This window comes from Alexandromys fortis, unplaced genomic scaffold (genome assembly GCF_014885135.2).
Source record: "Alexandromys fortis isolate MF-2015 unplaced genomic scaffold, M_Fortis_MF-2015_v1.1 scaffold_8_9099976_23576923, whole genome shotgun sequence".
In the NCBI taxonomy this organism is placed as follows: domain Eukaryota; kingdom Metazoa; phylum Chordata; class Mammalia; order Rodentia; family Cricetidae; genus Alexandromys; species Alexandromys fortis.
Window position 1 is genome coordinate 1,705,840 of NW_026067899.1, and position 21,976 is coordinate 1,727,815.

At 44.8% G+C, this 21,976-nt stretch overlaps 1 long non-coding RNA gene across 1 annotated transcript; it reads right to left on the bottom strand.

Moving 5' to 3' along the window:
* Positions 1-2,326: 2,326 nt before the first annotated feature.
* LOC126489029 (uncharacterized) lies at positions 2,327-4,310 on the bottom strand. The gene is made up of 3 exons (XR_007588843.1): positions 4,107-4,310; positions 3,997-4,023; positions 2,327-3,235 (listed from the first exon to the last, which is right to left on the bottom strand). It is a non-coding gene; the product is annotated as an uncharacterized lncRNA (long non-coding RNA).
* Positions 4,311-21,976: the final 17,666 nt, after the last annotated feature.

Genomic DNA, 21,976 nt, shown 5'->3' on the forward strand with positions numbered 1-21,976 from the left:
TATTCCCTCTGGCTCTTGAGAGCCAGCTCCCTCCTAGAAGCCAGGCCCAACTGCGCAGGGCAGGGCAACATCCCAGTGTGCTGACTCTCCTGAAGCAGGAGAGTTGCCTTTCCTTGGAGCCGAATATCCAGGTATTGGCAATGGAAGCAGAGGGCAGGGGGGAGCCGCTTAGGAAGCTGTGCTAACATCAGGGGTCTTCACGGTGGCAGCAGCTGCCAGAGTGAGTCCCTCAGGAGATATTCCACCTCCCCACCAGTCAGTAACTCCAGTCAAATCTAGCCCACATTGGGCTGCATCCAAATGCAGATGAACTTTAAGATCATGGTTTGAGCAAACGCATTCGGATGAGGGCGAGAAACTATTGGACATGACTATCTAGTAAAGTGGGAAATATCAGCAGTGTGATGTTTTGTTTTGTTTTTATTTTTCAAGACAGGGTTTCTCTGCGCAGCCCTGGCTGTTCTGCAGCTCCCTCTGTAAACCAGGCTGGCCTCAGAGATCTGCCTGCATCTGCCTCCCAAGTGGATTAAAGGTGTGCACCACCACTGCCTGGCTTCTTCCCCAGTTTTCCAGTCAGTTTGAGACTCAGCTATTATTTCCATTCAAAAACTGAGTCGGGTATTTTATAGAAGTGTATTATAAAGTGGCTAAGAGATTGTTCTATGCCCTCTGAGAACATGGCAATCTCTGGGGTCAAAGGGATAAAAGGAATGGAGGTCACTAAAAATTATGAGGTAAAAACGGACAGACAGTAGCAAAAAGATCTGTCACTGATTGACTGTTAATTGATGTAGTAGTGCCCAGCCCCCTGCGGCAGGTAGTCCTGAGTTATATGAGAGAGCTGGCTGAGGGAGAGAGACAGAGACAAAAAGAGATAGATAGGGGCTCAGGGGGGTAAGAATGCAAACCTGGTTATAAAGGCTTACTAACTACCCAGTGTGTGTGTGTGTGTGTGTATACGTACATGCCTTCAGAAAACAAGACGGGCACATTGCAAGAAGGAACTCTGTAAACCCTGTTACCTGGTTAAAAAAAAAAAAACTACTTTGTTTAAATGAAGGCTCAGAAAAAAAATGGGTATAGTGGTACACACCTGTAATCTCAGCACTCACAGGCTGAGGCAGGAGGATTCCTATGAGTTGAAGGCCAGCCTAAGCTACATAGCAGGAGCCTGTCCCAGCCCCTCCCCATCTCAAAAAAGGTTTAGGAAACAAAAAGAAGTATGAGAGCCTAATTGTAGTATCTCAGGAGAAAGTTTCACAAATCGAAAACCTTCACGGAAAGGCGGGGAGCGCCATTAGTAGAGATGTTCACCCAAAGAAGCGTTCTGGAATTCTTAGGTTTACCAGTGTGTTAGTTTTACTCATATGCTTACCAAACGAAAGTTTTGTTTATTTAATATCTCATAGTTAGCAGGCATCTTCGTTAGGTTATAAAGAAAACATTTAAGCTGGGTGGCTCACTTACAGTTTCAGAGGTTCACTCCATTGTCACCATGGTGGGGAGCATGGTGGCATGCACCCAGATGTGCTGGAGCAGGGAGTCCTATATCTTAACATGCAGGCCACAGGAAGTTGACTGCCGGGCACACTCAGACCTCAAGGCCCGCCCCCACACTGACACACTTCCTCCAACAAGGCCACGCCTCCTAATAGTATTGGGGGGGCATTTTCTTTCAAACCACCACAGTAAGGGAATTTTCAAATATTTTGAAAGTATTGGTCACCCATAGAGAAGTATGGGCAATCTGTGCCATATCGTTTCCACTTCCTGGGAACTTGAATCATTTTGCTATCAGAGCAAAATCCAGTTTGCTTCTTTGGACAATATAGAAACCCTTGCATTTTTGGTGAAACATCTTAACCCAGGCTTACACTTCCTGGTGGCTCTTCAAGGAGAGGTCAAGTGTCAGAGGTCAGCACAGTCTGTGGGACCTTGTTCTTGCCTCACATCCTGCCTCTGCCTTCTACTAACCACGCGGCCCTTCATCGTGCGGTGGGAATGGCCCGCCTCGCAGTTGCTTTGCTATGGGGGGGGGGGGGATAAACAGTTGATGAGACACAGGGTGTTCATAACATTGCACTACCAGCCTCCGCTCGGCTCAGACTTCCCGACCTGACAGTTTTCAGGAGCGAGGCATTCTGACCCATATTATAACTTTGTAAATAAAAACTAGACATTAAACGGTTTCAAATGAGACGATTCTCAGTGACACGTGTTTGTGAGAAAATTTTCCCATGGTGCGAGTTTTTCTCTTTATATAAGTGCTAGGAGGTTATCTCCTCATGCGCAATTGTAATAATTCTTGTTTTCGTTTTTTAGGTTGTTTTATGTGTTCTAAATGACTGGGGCAAATACCTCGTTGGTTGAAGTCAGAAGAATCCCAACTGCCAGCTGTCCCTTATTTTAACACCCAGATCTATTTTAAAGTAAATTGCATTTGAATGTTTCTAATTCACTTACAATGAGGTCATTAAAATGTTGCAGACTGCCATTTTAGGGGGAGATTTTTTTTTTTCCAGAGAATTTTTCTAAGTCAGGAAGCCACACTTTGCCAGCCAGGAACAAACTTAAGCCTTAAATAAATCATATTCAATGTAACAGTGAATTCCCAACTTTAAGACGAGATCCTCAGGCGGCAAACTTGGTTCTCCAGCCCCGGCGTTACTAGGAAGAAACACATCTCACGTCATACATATTGCAGTCTTGAAAAAGCTAAGAGCGAGTTATTAAAATTAATTCATTGAAGGGAAAAAATCACTTGCTGCTGTCATTCGGACTTTCGTCTCTGTGACAAACAGTTTGAGCAAATAGCTTGAGGAACTCCGGAAGGACTTAACTTGGTTCACTGTTTAGAGGTTTCAGTCCTCAGTCTGTTGGCAACATTGTTTCTGGGCTCTGAGGAGGCCAAGCGTCATGGTGGAAGGGTGTGGGGAGCAGCGCTTTTGACTTCATGACTACCAGGAAGTGGGACAAAGAAGGGTCCAGAACAAGAAATAGTGCCAAGGACGAGTCCCCAGTGATCTACTTCTGCGTAGACCCCACCCCACAGGATTGCGTCACCTCCAAAGAACTCCATCACTCCATCAGTGGGTTAATCCAGTGACTGAGTTAGAGTCTCAGGTCCCTTTCCCTTCTCAATGACTGAATGAGCTGGGGACCAAGCCTTCGAACACCTGAGCCTCTGGGTTGGGGTCAGCGCCAAACCAACACTTGCCGTCTACAAATGTGTGTGCTGTGAAAAAAGTAAAAGACAGGATGTTGTGAGTTAAGTCTGAGAGCAGCGATCTCTGTGGCTGGCGTTAGCTCCAGGAGGACAGCCAAATCTCACCACTGCCCACCTGACTGTAAAGTATGTCAGTTCCGGAGGGCAGCTCAGGGTCACCACTGCCCACCTCAAAGCCTGGAACCTGGAACGAATGACTTCTTTAGCTTAGCTTTCAGTTTTCTTTCCTCCTTTCTTTCTTTCTTTCTTTCTTTCTTTCTTTCTTTCTTTCTATAATTTATTTTTGTTTTATGTTCATTGGTATTTTGATTGCACAATGCACACAGACAGGTATGTCTGTGTGAGGGTGTCAGAACCCCTGGAACTGGAGTTACAGACAGGTGTGAGCAGCCATGTGGATGCTAGGAATTGAACCCAGGACCTCTGGAACAGCAGCCAGTGCTCTTAACTGCCGAGCCATGTCTCAGCCTCAATTCTCTTTTCTTTTTGACGAAATGTTTAATTTTTCTTTATATTCATTTAAGTATATTGCACCACCTGTGCCTGTGGCGTCCAGAAGAGAGTGTCAGATCCCCTGGAACTGGAGTGACAGGTGGTTGTGAGCCACCAAGAGCAGGCAGAGTTAACCTCCACCCCATCACTCCAGCCCACAAGGACTCGGGATTCTGCTTTGAAAATCTTCGGAATGCTCACCTTACTAGATTGTGAGAGAACTAAGTGAGATTGTGTATGGGAGACATGTAGCCCAGCATCTTCTCTTAAATACTCACGGGATAAAGCAGTGGTGTAAAAACACCCTAGGAAACAAAACGAGATACTTCAGGCTGAAAGCATTAAACAGAGAGAATACAGAAATGAGATCACGCAGGCCCATGCTTACTTTCTCTAAGTGGAACCCATTCGTTGTGGTTAGAGCTCGCAAACAGCCCCTGTCGAACATGGTTTCTCAGCGCCTGAGGTTGAGTAGCAACAAGCTTGTGTTTCTCTCGAGTTCTGGACCGCTTCCATCTTGCCAGTGTTTGCAGAAGCAGCAAGGCGCACTGAACTTGGCTCCGGAGCTGCAGAAGAGACCAACGGTCCAGGAGACCAGCTGGCGAGGCGGCCTGCCGGGAGAAGGAGATGAAAGCAGAAGGACTTTCCTAAGTACCTCCTGAGCCTTCCCCTTTCCACAGTCCAGTCGCTCAGGGCGGAGAGTTTACGCAATGCGTCGTTTGCTGCCAACTGAAAAATCGCCTATATTGTCCTTGGAGATTTATGTTAGTAATACGTTGAATAGTAATAAGTTGAAGAAGCTTATGCTACTAAAAGGATATGCTATTGGGCAGAGGAATTAGACCTTATATCTATTTTGTCAAAACCTTTGAATCTGAAGCTGGGCATAAAGACAGGGCCTTAAATCCTAGTGCTTGCGTGCTGGAAACAGGAGGAACAGGGGTTCAAGTCCATGGCGTGAGGCCACTTGGGCCATAAGAAACCCTTTCTCAAATCCAGAATTAAAGAAAAAAAAAAAAAAAGGAATTGAATCTGGAAAGCCAGCCAGTTGCTTATTGCCAGAGCAATTGAGTTCTCAGTAGATACTTAGCGGATCTCTTCTCCAGGCACGATAACAAAACATTCAAAGACAACTCAGTGGAGTCCGTAATGTGAACTACATAGAACAAATAACAAAGGAAAGGGGGAAGAATGCAGAAAGTTGACCCACTGACTAGCTAAGAATGTCCCAGTGACAATGGCTGTGCTGTCCTCGACCACATGACCAGAAGCAAAGGGCCGAATGTTTCTGTATTGGTTGATGCATTTCTGGGCATCCCCTGGAGACGAAGGAGAGAACTTGGCTCTCTGATGTTTATATCAGATTTGAGTTTAGAAAAATCTGTAGAAGTCAGGGTGCGGTGGTGCATGCCTGCAACCCTAGCTCTTAGGAAGTGGAAGCAGGGGGATCAGGAATACTCTCTAGAAGCCACCAGGTTAGTACATCTCCGTAAGGTAAAAGACATTGTCCTCAGTTTATGTCTGGAGACGGAGAAACTGGAACTTTTGTTGAGAGACACACTGCCTACATCTGACCAAATCAAGAGTCAGGATTTCCTGAGTTCTGATTTCATAACCCAGACCACTCCCTCAGGCCCCTCTTTTCAGCCTTGGCAGGCGAAGAGTCCACTGAGACCCCATTTCCTGCTTCCAAACATGGAATTGTACCCGCTTCCCAAGTGTGATCTTGATCCAGTGTGTTTTCTGACAGGGAAAAAAAAGCCACCAGCAACATGTTAAATTGGAATGTTTATATAGAAACACAAGCTCTCCCAGCCATCTCCCTGCTCAGAGGAGCATGTGAACTAAGCAAGCCCACACAGGATGTGGACCATCCTAGAAGCCGGAACTTTTTCAGTCTTGGGCCATTTAGGAAAGGGAGTCTCCACCCCACCATTCTAGAACCTTACCCTCCTTAAGTAACCACCACACCCTTGGTTGCTGTCAGTTGCAGAAATGGATCAATAACTCATCTGTTGAAATGGGAGTAAAGTACTGAAGACAGTGACCTCTTTGAGTTTGAAGGGCTTAGCTAGGCAGTGGTGGCTCACACCTTTAATCCCAGCACTCAGGAGGTAGAGGCAGGCCGGTGTTCTCTGTGCGTTCAAGGCCAGCCTGGGCTACAAGAGCTAGTTCCAGGACTGGCTCCAAAGCTACAGGGAAACTCTGTCTTGAAAAACAAACAAACAAACAAACAAAAAACCCAAAACAAACAAACAAACAAACAAAAACCTATTTACACTCTATAAGGAATCCAAATGCCTTCTATTTCTCTGAGTTTTGGGTAAGGCACTGGCTACAGGAAGTGGATATTAGCTTTGGTGGTCATTCCTATCCGGGTTTGCTTTGTGTAGTGTTTTGAGACAGGGTCTTACCATGTAGCCCAGGTTACCCCTGAGTTTATGATCCTCCTGAACCTTCCCTGTGCTGCAATTACAGGACTGTTGTCACTATGCCCAGGTTCCATCCATATATTTTAAATAATTAAAATTCAGGAAAAGGGACNGGGGCTGGAGAGGTGGCTCAGCAGTGAAGAGCACTGACTCCTCTTCTGAAGGACCTGGGTTCAATCCCCAGCACCCACATGGCAGCTCACAACTGTAATTCTAGCTCCAGGGGATCTGATACCTTCACACAAACATACATGTAGACAGAACACAATGTACATAAAATAAAAAATTTAAAAAATCACTTTAAAAAATTTAGGAAATAGTGTTATATATTATTTTATAAATACATTCCAAAATTCAAGTAGCGTCAACATACTGTACACATATGTATATGGTGGGGGGTCCAGTTATTTTCCACCTCGGACAAAAATTCAAAGAGAAAAGCCTTATGTAGGTCATCTACCCAGACGCTTCATTCTTAGACAGGTCATCATAGACAAGCTTGGTGCCTCTTACTGAGTGGTGTGATTTATCTAGTCATGTGGCTTCATGCTATAAAAATGTCAGGTTTTTTGGCTCTAGGGATCACATAAGCCATTTTTGTATCCACAGTACCAAACTCTAGGCTAGAACATAAAGTTACACCTAAGAACGAGTGACTACGAGATAGGCAAGATGGCTCACTGGTTAAAATGCTTGCTACAAAAACCCGATGACCTGGGGTTTCGGTCCCTGTCCCCCAGGGAAAGGTAGAAGGAAAGAAGAAAGTCCCCCGGGTTGTCTTCTGGCTCCACACAGACTCTGTGGCAGCAATGTACCCCCCCACACACACTATGTGCACATAACACACAAGCCTTTTCAAACTGAGGACTATGGTACTTAAGAGTTTTCACCAATCATATTTACACTAAAACCTCTTTGAAGTTGGTGGTGAGGCTGTTGTCTTCTTTAGGAAATGCATCACCGTTGCTGAAAATGAAACACAGCTAACAGTGCGCTGTATCAGAAGGGCATAGCATCCCTCCCAGGTCAGTAGTTCCCGAAGATGTGGAAAGCCCCTGCATCAAGTCAGCCAACTTGCTAGGCGCCATTAGGGACTCAATTCTCTGAAGCTATAATCCAGCCAGTGATGGAAGGAAAAAGCAGAAGTGGACCTCTAGTCTGGAGCGCGGACATTCTTAGCACAGAGTTTGGGGAGTTTGAAAGGAGAGTGGAGACGGTGAGGATACTTTAGAAAGGGTCACCATGTCTGCAAATCCAGACGCTGAACCAAGCAGCAAGCTCTTGGGAGGGCCGGTGTTTCCATCTTGAGTCTGTTGTCCGAGTGCCCACAAAGCTGCCAGTTCCAACGTACATCTATCTCATCACCGGCAGAGAAGACACAATGTAGGAAAGAAATGGTTCCCTAGACATCCCCTGATAGTCACCCTACCAGACAGCCAATAATCGGGCCTGTCTCTGCATCCTGCCCGGTCCCTATCACCACTGCACAGGCGCAGAAGGAAGGAGCGTGGAAAGGGCTCTCAGGAGAGATGTGCTGAGTCTCAGAGCAATGTGGCTGAGGTTTGTGAACTTGAAGGACTTCCTAGTGTAGCGACAAGACAGAAGAGACAAGACAGAAGAAGAGGCCCTTCAGTTCACACCTACGGTGTGATACATTGTTCAAAGCCACACCTGGAGTTTACGCGGAATTCCGGGGACCCATGCCATGAGTGTGGTCACGGGAATGAAATGGTACCCCACAAGGAGAAGAGTGACAAGAGCTTGCAGTGTGTTAGCTCCAGAGTTTAATCCGGACTCAGTTTTCTTGGTGATTTACTCAAGGCCAAGAGTAACAATTCTAAGCAAATGTTATCTATTAGAAAGCTGTGTGGTTACTCTGAGTCATGTATTCTTAATGGCTCTTGCAAACGTTACTAAATATTATTAAGTAGTTAGTGTTTATCGGGATTAAAAGCCATGATGTCAGGAGAGGGGCCTCAGCAGAGCCAAATTTAGAGCTTTTGTTCCCAGAGAAACTTAAACCAAGCCTGGCAAGGAATATAGAATCTTTTGAAAAAAGAAACAGGCCTTTTTCCCTTGGGGCTATGTAAAGGATTCTTAGGAATTTCCTTCTATCTTTTTCCCATTAATGGGTAAGAGATTTGAAAAGCACAGAATTCTTTTTCTCAGGCCACAAGAAGAGATTTGTTAACAATCAAGTTAAACATTGATAGTATTTATTTATTCTTTTTTTGGGTTTCTACCTCTCTTCTTTAATCTGAACTGGCATTGGTTGTTTTCTTGACCAGTAGAAGTGAACGTGAAGGTGATTTTTGTTTTTCTTTCTTTCTTTTTGTTTTTGTTTTCAAGACAGGGTCTCACTATGTAGCTCTGGCTGTCATGGAACTCACTGTGTAGACCAGGCTGGCCTCAAACTCACAGAGATCTGCCTGCCTCAGCCTCCTGAGTGCTAGATTAAAAGTGTGTGCCAGTACATGGGGCTCATGAAAGAGACTTTCAAAGCCACAATGTAAAATCCCTTATAACTTATATATAAAGGGCCTTATAACTTACTCCCAGCACTCCTGAAACACTGATTCTTATACTCTGAACCCCCATCTAAGAGGTCCACTTCCCATGGTTGACTAGATGTGAACCATATGGAGAGGGGGAAGCCTGCTGAGCACAGCTTACAGGATCCCGGCAGTGAACTGGAGCTATCTTGGACCCCACCCCAGCTAATTACCACTGCGCAACCATGGATAACACTAAATGGAGCAGAATTACCCAGCCAAGCCCTACCTGAATCTGAGACTGACAGAATTATAGGTATTAATAAAATAATTGTTGTTTCCTATGTCTGTGATGGAGCTGTGGAGATACTCAAAACAGATGTGTGCAGTGTTCCCATAAGGGCCTCCTCTCTGTGGTAGGGTATCAACCTCTACTCTATTGGCCCTTTCCTCTGCCATATTCACAGAGGAATTAAGCCCATAGTGCTATATCAGTAGACTGACCTATTGCACTATGCTCTCTGAGAAATGATATCATTTATTAAAAGTGACTAGAAAGAGTGGGGGAGGGGCTGATTTCGTGGCTGCATGACTAATAGATCCGAGCCTATGCCAGTGGGGTAGGCTTTGTTCAGTTTCCCGCAGTTTCTAGTTTAAGGTTGGGCAAGAGGGCTGGAGACAGAGGTAACCATGTGCCTCAGTGTGTGGTTGGTGATGGTCTCCGCAGCCCCGCACAGGGCTCCCCAACCCACCTCATTTTTGAAGCATCCTTTCTTGTCCTCAGTTGTCTCCAAGTCAAACACAGCCACGATCACATGCTGGCAAGATGGCTCAGCCAGGAAAGCTCCCGCTGTTCAAGCATCAAGACCTGGTTTTAAATTCCCAGTGCTCACATGAAATCCAGATATTAGGACATGTGTCTGTAATCCCAGCGCCAAAGCAGACTGTGGACAGGTGGATCCCTGAAGTCCAGGACCCAGGCAGCCAAACTTAAGGTCCAGGGAGAAACCCTGTCTCAGCAAGTAAAATGGACACACTGTGCGTGTTAGCACACATGTTTAATCCTAGTGCTCATGAGGCAAGCGCAAGTGGATCTCTGTGAGTTATGGCCAGCCTCATCTACCTCATGTGTTCCAGGCAGCCAGAGGAAAACAGTTAACTTCCAACTCTGTTCTCCGTGTGCATTCACATACATTTGTACCCACACAAACACATACATGCAACACACACACATGCTCATATGAACACATGCACACATGCACCTACGATTCCAAAGTATTAAGTTGCCATTGCAGTAGACAAGAAAGCAAACCCTCCAATGTCATTTCAGCACTGAAACTAAGGATCCCAGCATGGGACAGCTATCCCAAACCCTCAGGGATCCCCATAGAAGCCTCCCTCTTCATCGAATGAACTGTGTGTTTTCCCCTCTCTGGCTCTAGCTTCATTTTGTGAAAGGGCTTGCCTTCTTCTGTGCCATGAGCAGACAAGTTTATCGAATGAACTGTAAATCTAATCAGTTTGGCACAGGGGTTTCGTGGGAGCCATGGAGACAATAGCTGGAGCTGTGTTCAGCTTCACTGACTCCAACTGATTCCCAGTTTGGTTCATTTGTGCGGAACAGTTGGCGCTATAAAGCCAAGCCCATTCATTTCCAGAGAGCAGCTCTACCGGAGGAATGAGCGGCTGGTCCCTGGGGAAGGGGTGGGGGAGAGGGTGTTACTGTCCAGGCTCCAACTTCGGCATCTTATTCTGATAAAGTGCCTCTTTAGGTTACTCAGTTCCTCTGATCTCCCCAATATTCTGTATTTCTAAGGAGATTCTGAAATTTTTGAAATTCGAATACTAAGGAGAAATGAACAAAGAACTTACCCAAATTCCTACAGCCCCTAAAACAGTGATGGAAGTGTCATGCCGGATTGTGCACCTCTGAAGTGGCGAGTTGTTTGTTTTTAATGTGTTACCCTGATTACCACTGACAGGTGGACTTGCTTTCAGTTTAGAGTATAAATTTCACTCTCAAGACTGTGGAAAGTTAAGGAGGCTATGGGGCTGGAGTCCTTCTCGTTTCCAGTCTCTCGAATCGCACATGTTTAGCTTCCAGATGGAAAAATGAATGAATATTCACCACAGTGCCATCAGGAATGCCAACTTCCCATCACTCCCTGGCACCGGGCAAGGCACTTAGAATGCTGTGTTAATGTAGGGCATTTTCTGGCCCTGGGCGTCTTGTATTTACACACTCGCTGAAGCCGCAAGTGGAAGTGAGTGGGGCTGATAATATTTGCCTTGTCTATTCCCCCCATGCGAAAGGGGAAGGCACATGTCCTCGAAATAAGCAGATGTGAAAATATTTCTCACTAATCAAAATGTTTACCAATGGTTCCGAGTGTCTGCCTGAATAGAGACAGTGAACCGGCTATGTATCCTCTGTGAGACGAATATATTTAGTGTGGCAGAACCAGGGAGCGGCACTTTTCCAGCCAAGCCCAAGATGACCACCAGACACACCACATTTCATTGTCGAGCAGGCTGTCGACAGTTCATGAACTTGACTCCAAGAATTCAGGCTGTATCTATTTTGGCACAGATTTTCCCACCAGTATACTAAACTGACGGTTTCAAGTGATTGTATCTGAAAGTAAAGGGCGTGTGTGTACGAAGAATAAAATCACTACAAGGTTCAAAACATTTGCTTTGGAAAATATTTCATATTGAATTAAGGACATTTTGACTGGAATAAATTAAATTAAGTCTCTACTACTCTGGAAGACAACAAAAACCACACAATTGCTCCCAATTTGATCCCAATTAGAAAATAATCATAGCAGGAAAGCCACAAATAGATATATGAATTTGACAGAAATTATCAGTGTTATTATGTAGAGACCTTGGCATAATAGCTGGTCTCATTTCTTTTCTAATAGGATAAAGGTTACATAGATTGGTAGAAAGTGATGTGGAAGAGATGGGGAGATGGCTCAGTTGACAAAACGCTTGCCTAACTTCAGATCTTCAGAACCCACATAGGAACCTTGGCATGGTGCCATGCACCTGTGATCCTAGCACTCGGGAGGCAGAGACAGGAGGATTCCTAGAGCTTACTGGCCAGCTGTGCTTGCCAATTTGGTTGGCGCCAGATGCAATGAGAGACTGTGTTTCAGACACTAAGGTGAACAACAATTAAGGAAGACTCCTGTTGTTGACTTCCATAGGCATTCACACAGTTCAGAAGTACTGGAGGTCACATGCAGCTAAGGTGTAATTTGAAGGAAACTGAGTGACTGGATCATTATTTCTCAACTACTGATGATGAAGAGAGACTTCTTGACAGCCTGTCTCCACATGAAGCAGGAAGCAGAACCCATACCAAAGTCTGTGTTTGTTCAGGAGAAACTCAAAGTACACCATGTCTGTCAGCTCTCCCTTATACACCCTGTAAAGAAAGTTAGACTCTGGCAGATCTATACATAGGGTAGACACATCAACTATACATAGGATAGACACATGTAACTATATATAGGATAGACACATGTAACTATGCCTAGGATAGACACATGTAACTATACATAGGGTAGACACATGTAACTATGCCTAGGATAGACACATGTAACTATACATAGGACAGACACATGTAACTATATATAGGATAGACACATGTAACTATGTCCAGGATAGACACATGTAACTATACATAGGGTAGACACATGTAACTATATATAGGATAGACACATGTAACTATGCCTAGGATAGACACATGTAACTATACATAGGGTAGACACATGTAACTATGCCTAGGATAGACACATGTAACTATACATAGGACAGACACATGTAACTATATATAGGATAGACACATGTAACTATGTCCAGGATAGACACATGTAACTATACATAGGGTAGACACATGTAACTATATATAGGATAGACACATGTAACTATGCCTAGGATAGACACATGTAACTATACATAGGGTAGACACATGTAACTATGCCTAGGATAGACACATGTAACTATACATAGGACAGACACATGTAACTATATATAGGATAGACACATGTAACTATGTCCAGGATAGACACATGTAACTATACATAGGGTAGACACATGTAACTATATATAGGATAGACACATGTAACTATGCCTAGGATAGACACATGTAACTATACATAGGGTAGACACATGTAACTATGCCTAGGATAGACACATGTAACTATACATAGGACAGACACATGTAACTATATATAGGATAGACACATGTAACTATGTCCAGGATAGACACATGTAACTATACATAGGGTAGACACATGTAACTATGCATAGGATAGACACATGTAACTATACATAGGGTAGACACATGTAACTATCTATCTACCTGAGTTATTGTATTGAATCAGTTTCAGGGGGTTGTTTTGTTGTTGTTTTTTGCTTGTTTATTTTGGTTTTGTTTTAGGATGATAAAGGAACTGTATGTTCCTCACTGTTTAAAACTTTTGGCTCAGGGATTCTCGAGGTCAGAGAGGTTTCCTGCTACAAGAGGCTGTGGAGATAACCCAAAGCTCAGTGTTGTGTGCATTGCCTTGAGGGCAAACTGAGTCCCAGAAAGAATGACAAGCGGATTCAGGACCAGACAGTTCGTCTCTGTCATTTCAGCAAATGCCTCCCACAAAAAACCCAATCAGGATGGAAGTAGCATGCCTGCTTCTCAACGGGAACCCAACCCCCTAGAGTCCCTTGGGTCCTCGGTAGACCATCACCATGGACATGTATGCCCAGAAACCAGAAGGCTGCCAAGCAATGCCTGGTGAAGGGGCAGCAACTCATCGTCAACATTTCGGCCTCTTCACTAAGACTGAATTCTCTGCTTTCCCAGGGCACAGCGACTGAGTTCCTTGTCAGGCAATGTACCCTAATACTTCTCAACCCATGGGTTCAGATGAAAAGGAACGTGAAAAACCAGCCTTCCTGTTTGTAGACAGAGGGTGATGTCATCTGTTTCCTCTGGTCCCTGCTCTCATCTGTCAACTCAAATCAGCTTACTCTAATGCACCTTGGGTCTTATCTGCCGATGGCATGAGTGTGGAACCAGTTTAATTTTTTACAAGTAAACAAAATTACTTTAAAGGAAAACCACGTTGCTTTGTAAGGTATGAGTCACATAGTCATTTTTAAACAAGGCAACCTGGACAATAGAAGTATATGAAACAGAAAGTGACATTTTCTACCGTGCCCCATATGACTTCCTTCAGATAAGCGTTGTTGGCAGCTTGGGTTTGCACCCTCCCTTTCGTACATGTCAGGACATATTTATAAATATTTGGCTTCCTATCTTTGACGAATACAGCATCCAAAGGCTCCTTACGAGAGACCCCAAGTCAAACTTCTTCCTGATAGTGCATTAAACCCCACTTTGGCAAGCCGAAAAATAGAAGCAATAAGTACAGGTCAGGAACTGCAGGTGAACCCAGCCCTGCAGACAGCGCAAATCTAACCATTTTTAAAGCAGGCCTCTAGCTCTTGGCGATGTTACTAGTAAGAAACATGGAAATGTTTTTCCAGTTCCGGTCTGCTGAGTTGCTGTAGAGGCTGAAGCCCAGGGAAGCTGTATATATTTAGTACTCATTACTATCTTATTTAACACTCGCAGACTGATTGCGCACAACCTCTCTGGCACCCTGTTCTCTTCTTTTGATTAGAACTGTAGCTATGGCTAAGGCGATGTTTTCTTGCTATTTAGGGAGGTGCCTAGAACTTGGTGTGATCTGGAAAAACAATCTCTCCAGTCTCCCTATGAGTAAGACAAGGTCCCACCCAGATACCTAAGGGCTGTGCCTCCACATGCCACAGCTGGGGCAACGCATCCTTAGGTGCTATTTATCTGCAGGGCTCCACAGGCCGCCGAGGGACAGCTGTACTTGGGAAAGACCAGAAGCTTCCCACGGTAAGCATTTGCCCCTCGTGGGCCTGTAATTAGCAGAGGTAACATCTTGCAAGCTGGAGGCTTGGCGCTCCTCATCTCCGACGATCAGTTTTCATTCAGATCCCTGTAGTTGAACAGGGGGTGAGGAGCAGAGAGAGTGTTTAGCACACGTCCCAGATGACACTCTTCTCACTGTGGCCCAAGATACAAATGAGTTTGGTCCTGCCCAGAAGAAGGAGGAGGATGAGGAGGAGGAGGAGGAGGAGGAGGAGGAGGAAGAAGAAGAAGAAGAAGAAGAAGAAGAAGAAGAAGAAGAAGAAGAAGAAGAAGAAGAAGAAGAAAAGGGAGGGAGGGAGGAAGGAAGGAAGGAAGGAAGGAAGGAAGGAAGGAAGGAAGGAAGGAAGGGGCAAAGTTCATAAAATGGTTAGCAAGTTAAAGGCTGAGCAATTTTCGGTTATTGTACCAATTCGCCATCTCGGGCACAACTTTGACCTCTGACCTGGATTCCATCACCACTCTCACTGTGCCCCGGAGTACTGCTGTCTGCCGCAATAGATGCACCTGCACAACAGGGCCAGCAGCGCCTGTCCCAACAGGAGGAGCAGTGCCAAGGACTGGTACTGAAATGCAGATCAGATCTCAAAGTCTTGTTTGGAACAACTACAAAAGGTTCCCTAGTTTCGGCTACTATATTTAAACAAAAGCCAACAAACAATTACTACTTCAAATAAGGGAGAGTGGCGTTTCTCAAGCTGAGATAAATACATTCTGAATGAAAAAAAAAAATGTAAACCTGGAGCTTTCCTTTGGATTGTGATCTAAGAGAAACGATCCAAGAACGTTCTAGGCCATGGGGATGGCCAGCTTGTAACCATATGCTGCCTGGAGTTCATTATCTGCGTTTGTGTTTCAAAGGAAATTGTGTCGAACCCGTTATGCCACATTGTACACAGTGCTGTGTACAGGACATGCTAAATTGACAACTAACACGGCGGATCGGTGGACAGAACCAGAATGTAAGCATGGACAACGAGGGAGGGTGCCGTAATGGCCCATCTGTACCCAAGATCAAAAGAATCGCATCACCAGCTGAAGCACAGAGCAGCGCGACTTCCTATTGTTCAGCCCCGCAGGCACCAGCAACTTAGATCTCACAGAACTTAGATCACAGTTATGTGTTGCTCATTTCAATTCCACTGGTTCTAAAATTACGAATATTTAAGATAGATTTTGGTATTATATTCAAGAGCCGAAAAACCAAGAGGTATGTAACTAGTTTTATGTTTATATTTAAGTAATGTTATCCATAAAACAACTTGAGTTATTAGGTGGATTAATTAGATTTTTTTCATTAAAAGCGTTCTAGAAATGAATCGATTTATAGAATGGGATTTAATCTTATTTAAGAGATGTTATGTTAACTGCTTAAAGATACTTTCTTTCCAAGTAGCTGGACTAGAGGCACAACTCAGCAAATTTCAAAAAAGATTTATTTTTATTACTCTGCTTGTATGTGTTTATGTGTTCTATCATCCTCCCCACCCCTCTCTTTTTAAGATCGCCACCATCTCATAGGCCCCTTTCTAGTTACTTGGCCTCCACTCACCCCCACATAAATACACATATATAGCAATTAGAAGCTGGAATCCACATGTGAGGTAGAACATGCAGCATTTGATGGCTTTCAAGCAGATATTTAAAGCTTTTAGGTTTTCCTAATATCAGTTTTTTAAATGCACATATTTCATATAGTCATCGACTCACTCATCAAATATTGAGTACCTGCTGTTTACATTCCAGGCACAGTGCAGAAGTTAGGAGAGCATCCCAGTTAATCCACTTCTGCAAGAACATCGTGCTGAGAGGGGCTGGAGAGATGGCTCAGCAGTTAAGAGCACGGGGGTGTACATGTGGTGCATAGACATACATGCAGGCAAAACACTTATATGCATGAAAACAAATATTTTTAAAAAGAGAGAGAACAACAGGGTGTTGAAAAACAAAGGAATGTTATGGTGTATTGTAAAATCTGGGAACACCCTGTGCCAGGTATTCAGTTTAATCTCAGCACTTTTATAGATAGGGATTTTTTTTTTCAAATGCATACTAGAATATGTTTGTTGCGTTCTTCCTAAAATCTTATTAGCAAGGTGTTAAAAATAGAAGCTTAACTGGGCACGGTGACACACATTTTCATTCCCTGTACTCAGAAGGCAGAGTCATGTGGATCTCTGTGAGTTCCAGTTCAGCCAAGGTTATATAGTGAGAACCTGTCTAAAAGATCAAACAACAACAAAAAGAAAAAACCAACCAAAGCTTATTTTGAGAAGTTGTCTTAGTAGTATTACAGTTTTACAAGTGAAAACCATAGTATATGGTTTTCCCATGTATTAAAATTTTATATTACAGCCAAAAAAAGCAAAACTAATTAACAGAATAATGAACAAAATAATTGCTTTCTGCCCGCACGTAGGCTTAGCACAGCCACTTGTTAGTCCTGGTCTCGTATAGAGTGCTGAGACAAGAGTGTGCTTACAGAGAGCAGAAGCTTCTTTTTCTAGAAGCCAGAAATTCAAGACCAAGGCATTAGCAGGTTCAACATCTGGTGAGAACTTGTCACTCTCAGGCAGTACCTTCTCACAGAGAAGAAAGGACTAACGGGTTCCCTGGGGTCTCTTTGCTAAGGCCACTAATCCCTTTCATGAGGCTGCAATCATCATGACCCGGCTCTCAGACCTAACCCTATCAAACCGGGGCATCACACTAAATAAGTGTGGGGGGGAGGAAAGAGAGAGAGAGAGAGAGAGAGAGAGAGAGAGATTCCATGGATGTGGTATTTTATTATACTTTATTTCATCATATAGAAACAATATTGATTTGCATAATCATTGCACAACTGATCCCTCCGGCTGCTTGTTCCTTCTGGGAATTGAGTACTTACGGTCCGTTTCACTCCAACGCCATCAATGGACAAAGCCATTTTAAATGACGTCATTTGCTAAGAACGTTTTTAACTCACTTATTTTGGTAATACGTGCACTCAATATTTTAAACGTGATATTTGTCATAAATATCTGGAGACACACACTCTGACAGGTGCCACCTTGGAGTGTCACGCGGGCCTCTATCCCCGAACACGTATCCTGATTGGACACACACAGTTTCTCGGTTGTTTCCCTTGGCGTAGACACTCTAACGCTCTTCTTCGTTTCTTTTATGATTTTTAAGAAGGAATTATTTTCTTTTCTTTAAATGCTTGTATCACATAAAATAACATTGTGCTACAAAGCAGGAATGTGACCGGTTGTCAAGCTTTACGCTGTATTGGTTTCATCGAATGTCACTGCTGACTTTTTGTTCAGTGATAACGCTGGATGACAGTGAACTGTGCCTATCTCCGAACAGCGACAAGTCAGAATGGGAAATGGGGTCCCTAATCTGCTGTGCTGGTGCCATGTCAAACCCTTGGCTTTGGGAGCCTGGGATGCAGGCATTCCTCTTCCGCTTGCTCACTGCTTTGGCCCAAGGAACCGAGTTGGATGCCTGCCCTCTTTTTTCTGCGGAGATGCCATAGATTAATTTTACAGACTTTCTTTCATCTACACAACAGAGTGAGTTCAGATAGCCTTTTAAGCTATTATCTGCACTTAAGAATTTTGTGCGGGAAAGACATACCAGCCGCACAAAGAGGGCCTGTTAGAAACACTGAACAATGAGAGTTTGGCATTTTTTTCTCCTTCTGCCTCCAGAAAAGAAGCAAAGCAACTATTTTATTGCACTTATGTATTTCATAAAAGAATGTGGGGTTATATTTATATGCCAGCAAACTGCATGGAAATGCCCAGATGAAGGCACTTTTTCAGGGCGTGGGGGAAGCTCGGGGAATCCTATTAATACCCGCTCGCTCCCATTGGGCTGCAGATAACTTTGTGTAATCTTAGGCACTCAGACTGCACACTTATTTAAATGAAAGAAAAATAATATTTTGTAGGCAAAGAGCACTGGGGAGACAGACATTATAAACAATGCACAACCTATTTCACGTTTTGGCTAAAAATGACACCGCATACACAAATGTCGTAAACAAGAACTAAATTTTAGAGTTATTTTGCCCTTCCGTGTAAATGCCTCTTGGTTACATTTTCGTTTCTGTTTCCTCCCTTGGCGTCATTGATTTTGGTTGAGCTTGTGTGCACATTCTTTGAATTGAAATTGCTTTAATTAAAAAGCACCTGAGCCGGAGAGCTTGCCCTGGCTCAGGAAGCCCTGCTCTGAGCTTAGCAGAGACAGGCGGCAGAGGCAGGGTTTCACGTCCTGGTTGCCCTTCCAAAGGAGCTGCGGTTTTTCCAGGACAATGTCTTCTTTGAATCCAACATGAAAACACATTAGTGCTCTTTTTGGAACAAAGAAATATACATAGGAAATAAAGACATTGTTTTATCAAAGCCTCATCTTCTGCGCTGACGTCAGCTGCCTGGCAATGAAAGTGTCCCCTTCCGAGAGGAAGGTGGCCTGAGTCCGGTTTCCCTATACTTACTACTTCTGCTAAATCTACTGCTCTTGAGAAAGAAGTGGAGGCCTGGACCCGTTTCTTCCTTGCTTGAGTTCAACCCAGTCCTTCCTGTAACGGGCCAGGTTTGAGCGCTAGCCACTCCGTGGGCAGGAATGGTTGCCAGGTGATGATGGCTGGAGCTTCAGCTTGGTTCCTTAGCCGTAAGGCAAGGGACATGTTTAACCAGAGTCTTTGAAATGGATTCAGCCTCGTCCCAAGTGAGGAGGAGTCCCCATCTTGTCCTACAAAGACAACCCTGTGGGCAGCCAAGGGTGTCTATCTACAGAAGTCCTCTGACACCAGCAGTGTGTCTGAGGTTGGTCCTTTGCCTGCCACTGCATGTAGCTAAGAGGGCAGCTACTTTCTGTCCCAGACACTCTCCCCACTCCCACAGCTCAGGTGCCAGAGACCCTGGTAGCATCTTCCGTCTGCAGTGGCCCTTCTAGCATCCCCTTCCAGGCTCTCTCTGGTTTCTTCTCTTGTCTGGATCTTCCTCTTAGACTCCTTTCTGATTCTTCCCTACCAGCATGGACCTGATGCCACTTGACCCCCAATTCCCGGATCAAACACCAGCCCCATTCACTTGCGGCACCAGAGGTTTGGGCTCCAAGTCTCCTTCCAGTCTCTAAGAAGACCTAACTCAGGATACAACAGGACTGTGGGATACAGGAGACACCCGGACTGTGTTCATCGACTCTGGGTTGGTTCTCCTAATCTTAACAGCAGGAAGTTCAGTTGTACTACTTAGTCGTCTGGAACCTCAGGGTATTTAAGGAACGTCCGAACCAAGTGTTGGCAACAGTCATGTGGCTTTCATTAGAATGAAAAGAGTTGAGCTCTTCGGGAGATACAGACAATAGGGCACGGAGTAATTTTCCATTCAAAATTCTTTTTAAAGAGATGTAAGCTTACAGGTTTTTGCTATATGCAGTGAGCACCAGCCGCCTATGCCAGGCATTGGATTCGGTGACTGGTAACAGAAACCAATAAAGGCACAGTCAGTCACCACAGGAACTCCGCAATGTAAAGAGGAAGTGAGACACATCCACAGATGGCATGGGTCACTAAAAGATATGTGTGCTGGGGACAGCAGGGACCCGAGGATAAGCTTCAGCGACTCGGAGCACAGGGATAGATCATCCCCTAGAGGCGTCCTATATCCCAGACACCAGGGAGAGAGCTGGAAAGATCCTTGTTTTCAAGCAATTTCCTGATTAATTAATTAATGTTGGTAATGGCCAACAGGGATTCATATAGGGACAATGAGGCTCAGAGCAGAGGTTCAAAGCACTGGTAACATTCAAGACTGTCCACTGTCCTGACTCCTACAGTACACACAGCCCCCTCAGTGTCTGTCCTGTCTGTCTCTAGGCCAGTGTGGAAGACAAGGGAGCTTCCTGGAGGAAGTGAAGCCTGACTAGACACTTGAGAATGTGTATAACCTGGAAAGACAAAGGCATTTCCGACAGAGATAACAGCTTAAGCAGATGCTTCATGATTTGAAAGTCCCGGACACATCCTAGGGACATGGCATTCCTTGGCCAAACACCCCTGGGAAATAAGCGTCAGGGGGCTTATCAGAAGCAGGCCCCACAGAAGTGACAAGGGAAGATAGCCACAGCTCAAAATGACACACACGCACACTCACACACACACAGTGATGCTGTTATTAACCAGGAGTCCGAGACACACCCTGGGTGATAAAAACCAACGAGGGAGCCGAGGATAAAAAGAATGAGAAAGCAAGCCAAGGGGAGGGTGAGAAATAATTTCTAAAGTAGATGACTTCCAGAAAGATTCCCTACAGTCTGAACAACAGAATCTTCTCCCGTGATGTTCTCATGAGTGATGCGTGAAGCTGAGTTAGGGAGGCTGACCGGGATGCAGAACAATGTAACTGAAGGTCCCCTTCACCCCAAGAGCTTGCTATGTTCTTCTGTGAGGGAGCTTTTCCTTCCTGGGATAAACGCAGAATACACAGGTCAGGTACGTGTAACGCTTTCTTTCCTTTCCTGGGCCACCAATGCAGGATGGTGACCCAGGCCTGGGGGCGATCCCCTGTTCCTTTAAGCCCTGTGGTGCACTCACAGCAGAGCCTGTGGTTTGAATTCTACCAGTCGGTTGTTGTCGGTTGTCCTCGGTTGTCCTCGGGACCTCCTGGTGTAGCTGCCTGCCGCAGGGCCATTCTTCTTTACCTGGCTTGCAAAGCGGTGGATGTGTGCCCCATCAATTATCGTCTCCTTCCCTGGGAAATGAAGGGGCTCCTGGACTTCCCTGCGATTTGAGCTAATTCCCCTTGTCGCTTGGGCTGAAGTCTGTCCCAAAGGTCCCGATTAAGTCAACAAAAGCTTTCAGCCACTAAAATAATGGTCTCAAGTGACAGGCATTCTGCTCGGTTACTAAGACTTCCTTATATGGTCAGATCCTATATATGCTGGACTCTCACAGATAGGAATATTGTAAGACCGGGCTAGTTAGCTTTCACAGAAAGCACTTGGTTTTTTTGGCTTAGTAAGGAATTTCTGGCACAACGTTCATGCTAACAAAAACACTGTTAAAAAAAAAAAAATAAGTGCCTTCCAGAAATATTTTACCTGAGCCAAAAAACATTGCCCAACTTCTTCTTTTATTCCAGAAGCATTTATTGAGCAAGTCCAGACCAGGCACCTGCTTGGTGCTAGGGAGGAACAGCGGGCAACATCCCTGCATGAAGAAACTCGCGGTACTGGGGGAGACCGACATGAACCAGTCCACTCACAAAGAACTGTGAGCCAGGAGATATGAGGTGCCCAGATAGTCCTCTCTCCCTCCAACAGTGCACACCTCGCCCCCCGCCCCCCGCCCCAGGCTAACAGAAGAAGG